Here is a 13770-nt window from a genome sequence, read left to right as displayed (position 1 = left end):
GTTGTCAGGAGTGAGCCTCAAGCAAAACGCTGGCCATTAGTACCTAGCCAGGCTAAACAAAGTAGGCACAGAGCTCCGTGGGCCCAGCGAAGGGCCTTCGGTAATATGGGTCTCGGTGCAGGCTGCTGCTCCTTGACCTTGAAGCGTGTTGGGAACATCCTCATTCTACCATGTTCATTCTCAGCAAAGGTAAGAAGGCCAGAAAGACCTCAGAAAGCAGGCATAGCTAAGGCAAGGATTAAATTACAGGAAAAATGTCTTTTGGTATTTACATGGAATATTTCCTGCAATTAGAGATAGTGAAGTTAATGAAACATAAGCTTCAGGTCCCCTCACATGTGTGGGCCCTTTCCAAGGTCCTGAGCAGCTCTAGTAATGTGTTCCCACGGTCATCCTTTATATCCTTTTACTATAATTTGGAAGCACACAAAATTACACAAAAGTAGTACAGGGAACTCTATCGAAACAGCCATTTTAGAAGTATGCTGCTAATCAGATGCCACATCAGCCCCTAATGCTTTAGTATGTATTTCCTGCAAACAGGGACGTTCTTCTGCATAACAACAATTTCCTTCAGCCCTCAGAATCGGGAAGTTACCCTGACATCTAATACTCAAATCCAGTTCAGAATCAAGTTGATTTAGTTGTCATGTCTGTTTTGCTTCCTTGTCTGGGACAGTTTCTCAGTCTTTCACTAACATTTCTGACATTCATATTTTCCAAGATTATAGGTCCTATATTTTGCAGACTGTCCCCCAACTGCAGTTTGGCTGACCTGCCTTTATGATGAGATTCAGATTATGCGTCTTTGGCAGGAACTTCGCACAGACTGGATCTGGAGCCCCTGTAGGGCTGCACTTCTCTCCCCTTCTCACTCAGCTTGAAGGAGACTCACTATACTACCACATTGCCATCTACCCCACTTGGCCTCTGTCTGTCCTCTCTAAGCCACTCTGTGTCCCCCCAACCCCCGAGCCAGCATAGGTGTCTACCCTGCCCTGTCCTCCCTACTGGCTTTAGGACTGAATTGTTCGTGAGGGAAAGAGAAGAGGAAAAGGAAATAGTTGTCCTCTGTTTTTGTAAAAACGTGCAAAAGTAAGATGACTTAACTTCAGTGGATGAAGGCCATTGTCTCTTTTCCTTCTGTCACGCGGGCATTTTTGGGATTTGGTTAAGAAGCATTTGAGTTGGAAATGTATTTATTTTGCGTTTGGTGGGGTATATTTATATGGTTTGCGGCCAATTGTGGTGTATAGTTAAGTTTTTGCTGGCCATCCCAGTGTAAAAACAGCCTCCAAAAATCCTCCCCATGCCCACTGTGATGACTCTCCTTATATGCTAGCATGCAGGCCAGGGTTCTATCAAAGTGTGAGTATGGGCTGTGGTGTCTGCCCCAGGGAATATGGAAGTCTTGGAGGAGAAATAAGATTTAAACAGGTAGAGCCAGAAACTATGCTATGGAAAGTTTTGTCTTACATCGTTAGACTTTCTGGTAAAATTGCAAACATAGGATTCTGTTTCCATAGTACACATGGGATGCACTCAGTAATATAGCCTAAAACTATAAATTCATATATCTTTCTTGATGGGAATCACGTGAAATGGAATATATCATAATTCCTATGTCTATAAGTACACAAACCTATCCTAAGACCACCATTTGTTTTATGCTCTCTGCCAACTAAAAAAAAAGATTAACTGTGCTATAGGAAAGATCCACTTGTCTTTCTATTCTCTTTATGTAAAATATTTTAAAACTGTTATTATATGAAGGGACGAGTAAAGAATAGGGAGACAAAAATTGTAGGTAAAAAGTATGATGGTGGTGTGTCTAGCAATTAATAACTATTTGTTATTATGTTTGGTTTTTAATATTTGTATTTTTTGTAATTATTTGCCCATTCTGAATATTCACTTTCATACCTAATTTTTTAAATTTATTATTTTGTATCCTTTTTCTTGAAGAGAGCCTCCCCCTCCCGCCCACTGTGACCTGGATCTACCCTGAGCTACATCTAAACTGCAGGGTGGCTGAGCTCTGTGCCCACTACAGAGCGCTAATGAGTATCTAACTGGAAATTGTCCATGACAGCGTGGGTAGGCGGCACTGCCTGGGCTGCTGCAAATTCCATTTGCATTCTGGCCCAGAAAGGGAAGCATGGCAGAACTAGCCTTGGATTCGTGTAGATGTCACATGCTCAAAGTCACTCCACACCATCTCATTGAGTCCAGATGGTGCTGGAGAAAGCATACCTAGAGGCAGATTGCTTAGCCAAAGTCACTGGAGGCAGTCACTGAGGCACAGGACTGAAAATACATGCTCTATGAGAGCTCCATGGCCCGACATAGAGGCCCTGCTCAATTAAGTAGGAGGATTCAGAATGGAAATGACAAGAGATTTTTGATCTGTAAGAAGGAAGGACACCTGTAAGAAGAGAAAGAGACAGGGACCTCCACCTGTGAAAATTTCTAAACTTGTAAGAAGGCAAGTTCAACTGACTGTCTCAGGTAAATGCATAAATGGATCTTCTCCTCATGCCCAGAGTTGCTAAACATGATGCCAAATTAACCTTTTATGAGTGGATTTCTCCCAGTTGAGTTTACCTCACAGGTTGTAGATCTGGACCACCTGCCTCCACCAACTGGCATCCACTCTGGGGAAGCCGAGACCAAGCACATTTCTTATCTCATATCCTAAGCCTCTTCTAGAGAGTCTTTGGTGACACCAAGTACTGGGTTCTCAGAGTACAGTTTTGCTTGGCATTTGTTCTAGGAGCGGGGGGTGGTTTGGTTCCTAAGTTAAGTAGGTGGGTGAGGAACCAGTGCTGCAATAAAGTTCTGCTTCCTGTTAACACTTTGAACTCTTTTTTTTTTTAGATTTTTTTATTTATTTATTTGAGAGAGAGAGAAAGTGAGAGAGAGCATGAGAGGGGAGAGGGTCAGAGGGAGAAGCAGCCTCCCCACTGAGCAGGGAGCCTGACGTGGGACTCGATCCCGGGACTCCAGGATCATGACCCGAGCCGAAGGCAGTCGCCCAACCAACTGAGCCACCCAGGCGCCCAACACTTTGAACTCTTAAAAAGAGTGAGGGTCATCATAAAATGGGAATTGAACAAATAGAACCTCAGAGGTCCTAAAGGAGTATCTGTTCATGATGAGCAGCTACTGCTGCTGAAGGAAGGATCCACAAATCCCCCATGCTTCAGGGGGCTCTCCAGCAGAGGCTCCGTGGAATTGGCAATCAAGGAGGTCTTTGATTTTTTCATACAAGATAGGAAATTTTGATTTTTGAACTGCAGTTCTTTGGATTTTGTTATCTTTGGGCTTTAACCTGCAAGAGGATTTAATCTCTGAACCTCATTTTCTCCCTAGACATTGGTTTAGGGAGAATGTTTTAGTTTCGACTGTTGTTGTTTGTTTTGTTTTTAATTTGGCCCCTCTCACCCCAACACTGGAGAGAGTCCAGGAGTGTTAGTCTAGTTGACGTTCCCTTCACATGAGGCCAAGGGGTAAGGACTGTGTGGTCCTATCTGACACTCTGCTGAGCCCAGTGTTTCTGGCATGTATGTGCTGCATTAAAGGTGTCTCTGTCTAGTGTTAGGGTCTCCACATTTCTTGAGAGCAGCATTTTAAGTCTTGACACAGTGTCTGACTTCTCCTCTTGTTATAGAATTAATTAGGTTCATACAATATGCTGCCAGGGATGATTCCCCAGTATTCCTCACCTTTACTCCACCTGGGGTATCAACTTGTGGCATAGTTCTGACACTGCTATTGATGCTTCTGAATCTGGTTTCCTCAGGCCTTAGGGAGCAAAAATACCTCTGCCACATATTCTTCAAAACTATTGCCTTAACCTCAACTCTGGAATGTTCTGGGCCTTGCCTATATATGGTAGAATATATCTTCAATGCTTCAGTCCCTTCCGCTATGCCCCTGTTCCTTCTAGGAAGTCTTGGGTGAGTTTCTAACAGGTTAACTTGCTGCTTAGGTTGGTCTCTTTATCTGCCATATGCACTGTTTGCCAAACTGAGTGCCTTCTTTCCTTCCTTTAACTTTGTCCTTGCTTTCTAGCCTGGACTTTTTCCCCCTGGATCTTCCCGAAAGAGGCACTGTGCAAAAACAAAATTTCCTTTAGTTGGACGATCCTGAGAGAAGCAAACCTTCCATGACATCAACATCTAAGCAAGACCTATGCTTGCTCTGGTATTGTCCAAGCTGGCTTGACTTTAGTGTGTCATCTTGGTTGTGCCTTCTCTAGGGCCCCAACTCAGCACATTTCTACTGCCTATTCCCTCAAAGTGTAGGCATTACCAATATCCTACTTTTGTTATCACTTTTGAACTCACCTAAACTGAGTATTTTATCCTGATTTTCCCAGTCTTCTTCTCCCTTAAATCTGTATTAGTCTTCAAGGAGGTGGTTCTAATGGACTAGCCCCAGAGGTCAGGCTACAAGGTCCATATGTGACTGCTGGAAGTCCTGTGTGTGTGTGTGTGTTGAAAGTGGGGACAGTTCCCAAAGAAAGGATTATTTCAAAGAGGGCAGAGGTTCCTAAAACGTGTTCGCTTGGAGGGTTGTTTTGCACTTAGCATATTGAAGGCTCTGAGAGGTCCTGCTTTCAAGAAACCTAGTTGGGAAGCGAGGAATCAAATAGAAGTTATCATAAGGAAGTACTCAGAAAAATTCAGAATGTGGGATATTCTGCAAGACAACTGGCATGATCTTTTCAAAAAACACAATACCTTTTTTTTAAAAGGTCAGGGTGGCTATTTTGGAATAAAAGAAACTAAAAAGATATAACAACCAAAGGCAGAGTATACACTGTAATTAGATTTTGGCTCAAAAGGAAAATATTCAAGTTATGTTGAGGACAAAAGGAAAAATTTGAATATGGACTAAGTATTAGCTGATTTTAGGGAATCATTAACTTCCTTAAGGGTGGTAATGCTCTTGTGGTCATGCAAGAATTCCTTAGGAGATGCATGCTCAAGTATTCAGAGATGAAGGGTAATGATACCGTGTTTGCAACTAATTTCCAAGTTATTCAAAAACAGCAAAATATATATAGATGTATAAAAGGAAAGATGGCAAAATGTTAATGACTATTGAATATCAATGGTGAATATGTGGGTGTTCTTTTGTATTATTCTTTAACATTTCTATGTATTTTATAATAAAAAACTAAAAAGAGAGATGTATTTAACCTAGTATTCTAAACATTTTTCCTTTATGATATATTAATATGGAAGCATCTGTTGCTTCGCAAAGTATACTCTGGAACATGTTGGCTTAGGTCAGGCTTTCAGTGGCTACATTTAAGAAAAAATATGCAGTAATGATAAATGCTCAGTGAAGAATACATATCTTTTTTAAAAATTCAGGATGCCCTCAAAAAACTCCATCCAGCTAGCTGAGGAAATGTTTGCTACATGTTTGCTACCTCATCTACAATGCAGCAGTTCTAATACTCTTTTAACATAGTGGTGTGACTTCACTGGCCAGAGGAATGAAGTTCACAGCTTATAGAGTGGTTCTTGAATGTCTAGCATTGCATTATCCAAATCCTTTGTTTTAATGTTACCTTCTGGATGATCCAGGCTAAATTCTCAATCAACTGTATCCTTCCGTGCTTAAAGAATTAGGTGAAATGATAGATGGCTTAGAGCACTTTCAGGAAGAGAGAGAAACAAAAATTTGCAGGCATAATTGACACTTCCTATCTGGGATGAAGTTATAAGGAAACCCTATAGTATCTCCTGATGGTCAGTTCTATGTATCAGCTTGACTGGGCCAAGGAATGCCCAGATATTTGGTTAAACATTATTTTGGGGTATGTCTGTGAGGGTGTTTCTGGATGAGATTGGCATTTGAATTGGTTGTCTGACTATATAAAACAAATTGCCTCCTCCAATATGTCTGGGCATCATCTAATCCATTGAGGGTTTCAGTAGAACAAAAGAACAACAGAACACAAGATTGGAGAAAAGGAGAATTTCCTCTCTCTGCTTGACTGTTTGTGCTGGGACATTGGTCTCCTGCTCTCCATCTGGAACTGCACCACCAGTTCTCCTGGGTGTCCAGCTTGTAGACAGCACAACATGGGATTTCTCAGCCTGTATAATTGCCTGAGCCCATTCCTTATAATGAATAAATATATGTGTACCCACACACTATTGTTTCTGTTTCTCTGGAGAACCTTGACTAATACATTCCTTACATCCACTTGGATGGCTTTAGAGGAGACAACAACTCAAACTGATTAAACAATGAGGAAATTTATTATTTCACATGAGACAGTCTGAGGTTGGATGACTCCAGCTTTGGTTAATTCAGCTGCTCAACTACATAATCAAAGACGTAGGATTTTTACCTTTCCATTCTTTGAGCTGTATGGTGTTGGCCTTCTGTTAAAGTTATCTCCCCTCTGTGGGTTACAAGATCGCTAAGAGAGTTTTACATCACATCTATAAACTACACCATGCAGAGGAAGAAAAATTATTGCCTCTACTGATATCTCCTATTTAAAGTGAGGAAACCTTTGCCAGAAGCTCTTACCTCTAGTTTCACTGTACGGAACCAATCAACCAGGCAGAATGGGATGACCATGGTTGACTTAGATATCTCCCAGAACTGTGGGGAGGGTTATCTTCCTTAATGGGTGGAGTGGCAGTTGTGAAATATGACACCAAAATCTTTGACACTTCTTCCATTAGAAGGTAGGGTTTACACCTTTAAAATCTGGGCAGATTTGTGACTGCTTCAACCAGTAGAGTACAGAGGAATCTGTATGACTTCTGAGACAAGGCCCTATCAAGCCATGTGACTTCCACCTTGCTCACTAGAACATTTGTTCTTGAAAACTTGAGCTGCCTTAGGAGAAGTTCAGCTGCTCTAAGGCTACCATGCAGTAAGAAGGTCAAAGCCACATGGAGGGCCATGTTTAGAGACTGTAGTCAGTAGTTCCTGATGAGCCCCGCTTTTGAATATTCCAGCCAAGGCAGCAGACATATGAGTAAAGAAGCTCCCAGGGACTTGTAGACCTCAGTCATTTGAGTCTTCCCTCATTAAGGCCGCAGTTATCAAGGAAGAGAGACAAGCCAGCCCTCCTGTACTCTGTCCGTGTCCTGACCCACAAAATACCTAAGTGTAATTAAATGGTGGTTATTTTACAGCACAAAATTTGGGATAGGTTGTTGCATAATAATAGATAACTAGGACATGTTAGTTCTGGACAAAATTAGGATTTTTTTTTAGTAAGGCGAGAGAATAGTCAATGTTATTGTGGACAACCACAGAGCCTGCTCCATTTTTGATGCCAGGTCTTGTACTGATGTCCATGGGCAATGGGTTTCTCTAACATACTCAACTTTTTGATTTTTTTTTTAAAACGAAAAGTGTTTCCTAAGGTTAAGTGACATCCTTTGGGGCAAATGACATCCCAGGGTGTCTGGGTGGCTCAGTTGGTTAAGCGTCTGCCTTCAGCTCAGGTCATGATCCCAGGGTCCTGGGATCGAGCCCCACCTAGGGCTCCCTGCTCAGTGGGGAGTGTGTTTCTCCCTCTTCTCAAAGTTCATGCTCTCTCTGACTATCTCTGCTGCTACCTCTGTCTGTATCTCAAATAAATAAATCAAATCTTAAAAAAAAAAAAAGACATCCCACAGGCATGATTTGGTTCAGACATTTTGGGCCTAGGGTCCTTTCTCAAGCCTCTGAAGAGTTACATTCTAGACTTGGTCCATCCAAATTAACACCAAGCTCCCCTGCAAACACAGACGCCCATTGGAACAAAAAATGAGAAGCAAAGCCATTCTTTAGTCTAATCTAATACAACCTCAAAATATAAGTTGAGATAAAGACTAGCTGTAATAAGGAGACTCACAAAATTCACTGGCCTAAAGAAATTTCTTTCTTTCTCACATAATCTTCTACCCATTTTAGGCTGTCTTTCTCCCACAAGATCCGGAAAGGACCCAAATTCCCTTCATCTGGTTGCTCTGCGACCCTCTACGATGTTGTCCTCATCAGCATGGCTAAACGTGATCATTGTTAGATTGTGTGATTGTCACATCATATTCTCCAGCCAGCAGGAAGGGGAAAGACAACATGGAGGAGCCCAGCCCAAGCCCTATGTTTTAAGACCTAAGTCTGGAAGCCACCCATGTCACTTTTGTTCCCATTCTGTTGCTGAGAACATAGTCACATGGCTCTAACTAGATGCAAAGGAGGCTGGGAAATGTAGTTCCTGGCTGAGCAGCCACATAAGAAGGGGAAAATGGATTTTGGTGAATAGCTGGCAGTCTCCTCCATTCCTAGCAAGTCATTTCTTTACTTGGATAATATGGAGGCTAAAATGATGAAACTCTCTGATATAATTGTATAGTTTTTCTAAAATGCATTTAATTCTTCAGGCAGCCATTTTTTTAATCTAGCACATTCTCTCCCACCTCACACTTGTGTGTCCAGGCTGCAGCTCTAACAGATACATCTTACATAAAGTAAGACCTGTATCTTAGTCTTGGATGAACTTCTTGGCTGTTACCTGTTCAAATGACAAAACAACACCAACAACAATGATGAACCCTTCGCAGCTTTACCTCTGCCATTTACTAGCTGTTTGACTGCTGGCAAGTTATCCTTAGCCCCAGTTTTCTTATCTATAAAATGGAGAGGATTATGATATATCACTTTAAGTTGTTGTAAGGATTAATTGAATTGATGCTTGTAAAGTGCCAAGTTTCATAGAAATTATTTAGGGCAACCTTCTTGGGTCCCCTCTTTCTTCGGGGGCTTTGTAATATTACTCAAAACTATTGCTTAATAAACTTTGCTTTGCTGCCCACTGCTAAAAAAAATTAATAAATTTTAGCTATCATTATTATGGTTTTATTATTTCTCTTATGGGTATTTTGTAAGGCACACATTAGTACCTTAATAAAACCATACCCAGAACTGCCAGGGTTTGGGAGCAGATTTCACCACATGGAAAAAGGACTAACTCTTTCCCTTGAGCTTGATATTCCCTTTGGGGTTCTCTGCATTTCAGGTTGGTGTGAAGTCTCATCAAATCACATGGTGAGCAGTTAAATATCCCAATTTGACATGTGGTGGAAGACTAGAACCCATATGTTCTGATATCTGGGTCATTTGACTTCCATTTTTAATGTATCCAACACCATTTTACTACTCACCATTTTACTACTCTGACATGATTTAGTTATCTATTGCTGCAAAACAAACCAAACCCCAAACTTAATGAATATGAATTCTTGTTTCTCACAGGTCTGTGGGTTAGCTCAACAGTTCTATCTTCATCTCCCCTGGGCTCACTCATGTGGCTGCATGTAGCTGGAGAGTCAGTTGGGAACTGGGCTTAGCTGCGACGGCTGAGTAGCTGGGCCTCCCTCTCCATATGCTCTTTCATTCTTGGCTTCTTCATGCCATGGTGATGTTAGGGCAGCTTTTCTGAGAGGGCAAGTCCCATGTGTATGTGCTTTTCAGTACCCTGCTTGTGAACGATCTTCTGATGACCACTGCCAAAGTAGGTGACATGACCAAGCCCAGACTCTGTGGGAATAGATTACACAAGGGTGGATATCAAGAAGAGTGATTCACTGGAAGCTATTATATAATTACTCCTACCCGTTTTGTGGTTGTCAATTCCAGGTTTGGCCAACCACTAATAGTTGGTCCTAAGTTCCCACCCAAAATTTTAAATGGAATGTATGTCTATGATATGTGATATATCTATATCTATATATAAGTTCATATGTACTTCGCACATGATGGATCTTTAATAAATACCCAATGACCGAGTGAATGAATGAATCAGTCATGTCACCAATGGTAAGAATTTGCAAAGAATGTCCTATAACATTAATAATTGTAGGTTGAGATTTCTCAGCAAAGTCCTTACCATGAAAGTCATAGTTCTTCATAGAATACAAATTTTTTAAATACAAGAGTTACATCTTTGGTTTTCTTCCCTTTGCCCCACTATGCTCAATATAGTGTCCAATATGGTTCTTCAATACATACTGGCTGATGGACTAAATAAAAGTACACTTGGAATGTTCTTATTTCTTTGATAAAGAACATGCAGTAAGCTAAAATGAGACTCTTTCTTGCCAAACTTCTTCAATTAGAGCTTGCTGTGACAAATAACAGAAAATCCAGCTCAACTGCCTTAAGCAATAAGAAAATGTGTGTCCAATAAGCATGCCTCTGGTGTTTGACCTGACAGCTCAGGGAGGTCATTAAGGACCTCAGTTCATCTCTCCACTCTGCCATATGCATAGTGTTTTCATCTCTGGCTGGTGCATCCGATGGTCAGAGGTGGGTTGCCAGCAGTCAGGAGTACTACATGCTCCCTCATTTACCTTCATTGGGAGAGAGAGGGAGAGAGCATATTGGGCTCATGACTCTTCTAAGAAGAGTTAAGGACTTCCTTCCTAGAAGCCTCAGCAACTCCCCTAGCCCTGCAACACATCTTGCTGGTCTTAACTGGATCACATCACCATTCCTGAGCAGGCTGTGGAGGTAAGGGGAGTGAAATTACTTTGATGTGCTTAGACTAATTAAGATCCAGTCTTAGAGCTTCCCTCAAAGCACTTTTCTCCTCATAAGAGGCATTAGATACAAGAATCTTAATCCTGTTAGAAAAGGAGAAATGGATGCCAGGAAGACAGTAAACAATTACCGTGCACAGTATACGTTCTGTAAGGCCGAACTTCCCTATTATTATGTGCCACCGTTGTTGCATTAATCTTCCATAGATTGATTCCCCAAGATCCCTTGCTTGCCTTCATGTAGTATTGCTCAACTAGATTTTATCCCTCACCACTCAGTGTTAGAAAATAATAATAACTATCATATATTGAGTACTAGGGTGAATCTGAAGAGACAGACTGACAGGATTCTCCCCCCTCCATCAAGTATTTTACATTTTTACATACATCACTTCTATGAAGTAGATAATATAAACCCCATTTTTACTGATAAGAAAACCAAGACTTGAAAGAAAGAAAGAGAAAACCAAGACTCAGAAAGATTCAGCAAACAGCCTAAAGTCACACAGCTACTAAGGGTAGAGATGAAATTCAAGTCCAGGTCTGTAGGCTCTAAAGACTGCTCTTTTCATTATACTGCCTCACAACTCAGCAAAATATGTTTAATTTAATTAGACTATTCGTTTTCATTATATCCTCTCTTTGATCAAGTCAGAACATTTTAGGAATGGGAAGGAAACTGCTCCACTTTTTGACTTTATTTTGTGTTTCCCAGGAAGCTTCCTAGGAAGCTTAGAAAAAAAATCTACCTCCTCTTCCAAATATCAGCTCGACTATTCTATTTTTAGTAAATGAGTTATAGCTAGTCACTAATTGTGATTTTAGTTCCACTCCTGGCTGTTTCCTACATACTCTCTGCTTCAAATTATGTAATAGGTCATGTTTACCTATTTTAGCTGTATGTTACCATGCAGCCAGTTATTTTTTTTAAAAAAAATATAGAATTCTTTGTATTTAGGCCTTAAAGTTCTGGTGGTGACATTTACATTGCCATCTCTATGAATAGTGGCTCCTGGAGTCTTACAGTCTAGGCCTGTGTGCGGCAGCCTAGTTAAAATCTAACTCCAAGGGGAAATGTGCAGTGGATGAGGATATGTTACTTGATTCCTTCCAAACTCCAAATATGTGATCTGGTTTCTCCTCTAGTCATATTCTATTTAGGTGATACCTAGAAAAGAGATCAAGTTCAGGGTCAACTGTTCACATTCCTTTGCTGTGAAGTTTGAATGGTATGTCCCACTCAAGCAAGAGCCTAAATTTAAAATAACCTTTGGGGGCTTCCTTGATGGGGACAGAACTGAATCTTTGAGTTGTCTATAGCAGTGTAGGTTCCGGGGATCAAATTCTGAGGTGATGTTTCAAATTTCTTAACCTACAAATGCCTCTAAAGATGGGAACCAAGTCACCTAGGTCTACCTTCAAGTGTCAGATTTAGTTAAGATTAGAGGAAGTTCCTTAGCTATGGAAATATTTTACTATGAATTGGGCTCAACCAACTCTTCCACAAAATCTTGGGAAAATACAGTTTAATTTCAGATTAACTACATGAAGATGTATTCTGTATTTTTGGCCCAGATGGAGATTTCTTATAATTTCTGGATGGCACCGATGAAAATCTCTAATAGATTATGTAAAAATCAACCTAACAATTTGGCAGTTGTATAAAAGTTCAGTCTTGCCCTCCCATAAGCATTTCCCCTTTTCTTAAAAGAAAAAAGGGAAGTCTCGTTTTTTTTCACCACTTTGCTGTGCAACTCCTATCTTCAGCTCCATGTCTAAGCCATCATGGTGGCCCCATTTCCCTTGCAATGGTCTACATATGGATATATGATATAGTTCTGGCCAATGAGCCATGCAGGAACATCTGCTTGGAACTTCTAAGAAATGTTTCTTCATTCCTATAGAGTAAAAATTCTTCCTTTTCTGGACATTGTCATATATGAATGTGATGCCTGGAACCGTAGCAGCCATTTTGTGACCTCAAGGGGTACGGACCTTAATGTCAAGTCCACCAGTTCAGGATGGCAATAGATGAAAAGAAGCTAGGTCTTTGATGAAGTTATGAAGCTACTCAAGTAACCAACTCTGGAGGAGCTCTACCACTGGACTTTTTGTTATGTGAGAAAATAAATTTAAACCAGCTGAACTCATTTTTCTGTTAGGGTGCTCTCAGTTGCAGATAACAGAAACAGCAACTCAGTTGTCTTAAATTCTCAGTTGGGAACATTCAAAGTGACACAACAGGTCATATTTTGAGTCTCTCTGTGCTTCTGCCTTGATCCCAGCCTTTACCCCATTCCCCCCTTCCCATTAGTCGGTCCTTCATACCATCATTGGAATGACTGCTTCAGTCTCCTGAGGTTGTCAGATTTTTTTTTTTCAGTAACCCAACATCCTGACTGGAACTCTTATTTAAAGCATATGTGCTACTGTGCAGTAATTGTCAGATTGTCTCCTACATATGATTATAAGGTCTTTGAGGGAAAGATGTGTGTTATTCATGTTAGTATGTCCAATGCCTAACACATTGCTTGGTACACAATAAGGAATTAATGTTTATTAATGAATAAAAATGCTAATGAGTATCAAATGCTAATGAGTAAAAATAATGTCATGAAGACAGCTGTGTTCTGTCTTTGGCTGACTTATTCTTGGTACATTATACACCATGGTATCCTAAGCAGGGTGGGGAAGATTAAACAGATGAAGGAAAACCTTTAACTATAACATTTTTTGACAGAATTTGGGAAAAAGGTAAATCAAGCTTAGTGGAGATTTTTGTAAATCTTGTATCCATTCTATCTTTGCCTGACTCGTATGATGAATTATTCAAAAATATGTATTGAGTGCCTAGTACATGTCAAGCATTGTTTAAGAGTTTGGGATACATCAGTGAAGTAAAGAAAGAAAGCCCTCAAAGACCATTGGGTCTACAAGTGAACTCTAGCGATCATTTCCCCTTTCTCCATCTTAGTTTGGCATTTGTGCACGAACAGGAAGCACTATCATGGAAAGCTCGCAGATTCTCAGATGAAAAACACCGGTAAACCTGTGGATATATTGTTCCTAAAGGCTGCCACTTTCTAGAACCAAGGACAGTTAAGAGGAGGAGGTCACTGATTAAATCTGCTTCTTGACTTTGTTAGCAATCCACGCCAATAGGCATTGCCTTCATTTTTAAAAAGGGAGTTTTATATAGACC

General features: G+C 40.6%; 1 protein-coding gene across 2 annotated transcripts in view; it reads left to right on the top strand.

Moving 5' to 3' along the window:
- Positions 1-13770, top strand: part of TTC37 (tetratricopeptide repeat domain 37) — a 167477-nt gene that overhangs the window by 4936 nt on the left and 148771 nt on the right. The window lies entirely within an intron of this gene.

This window comes from Zalophus californianus, chromosome 5 (assembly GCF_009762305.2).
Source record: "Zalophus californianus isolate mZalCal1 chromosome 5, mZalCal1.pri.v2, whole genome shotgun sequence".
NCBI classification, from domain to species: Eukaryota; Metazoa; Chordata; class Mammalia; order Carnivora; family Otariidae; genus Zalophus; species Zalophus californianus.
Note: the sequence above shows the minus strand (reverse complement) of the source record. Positions and strands in the feature narration are given on the sequence as shown.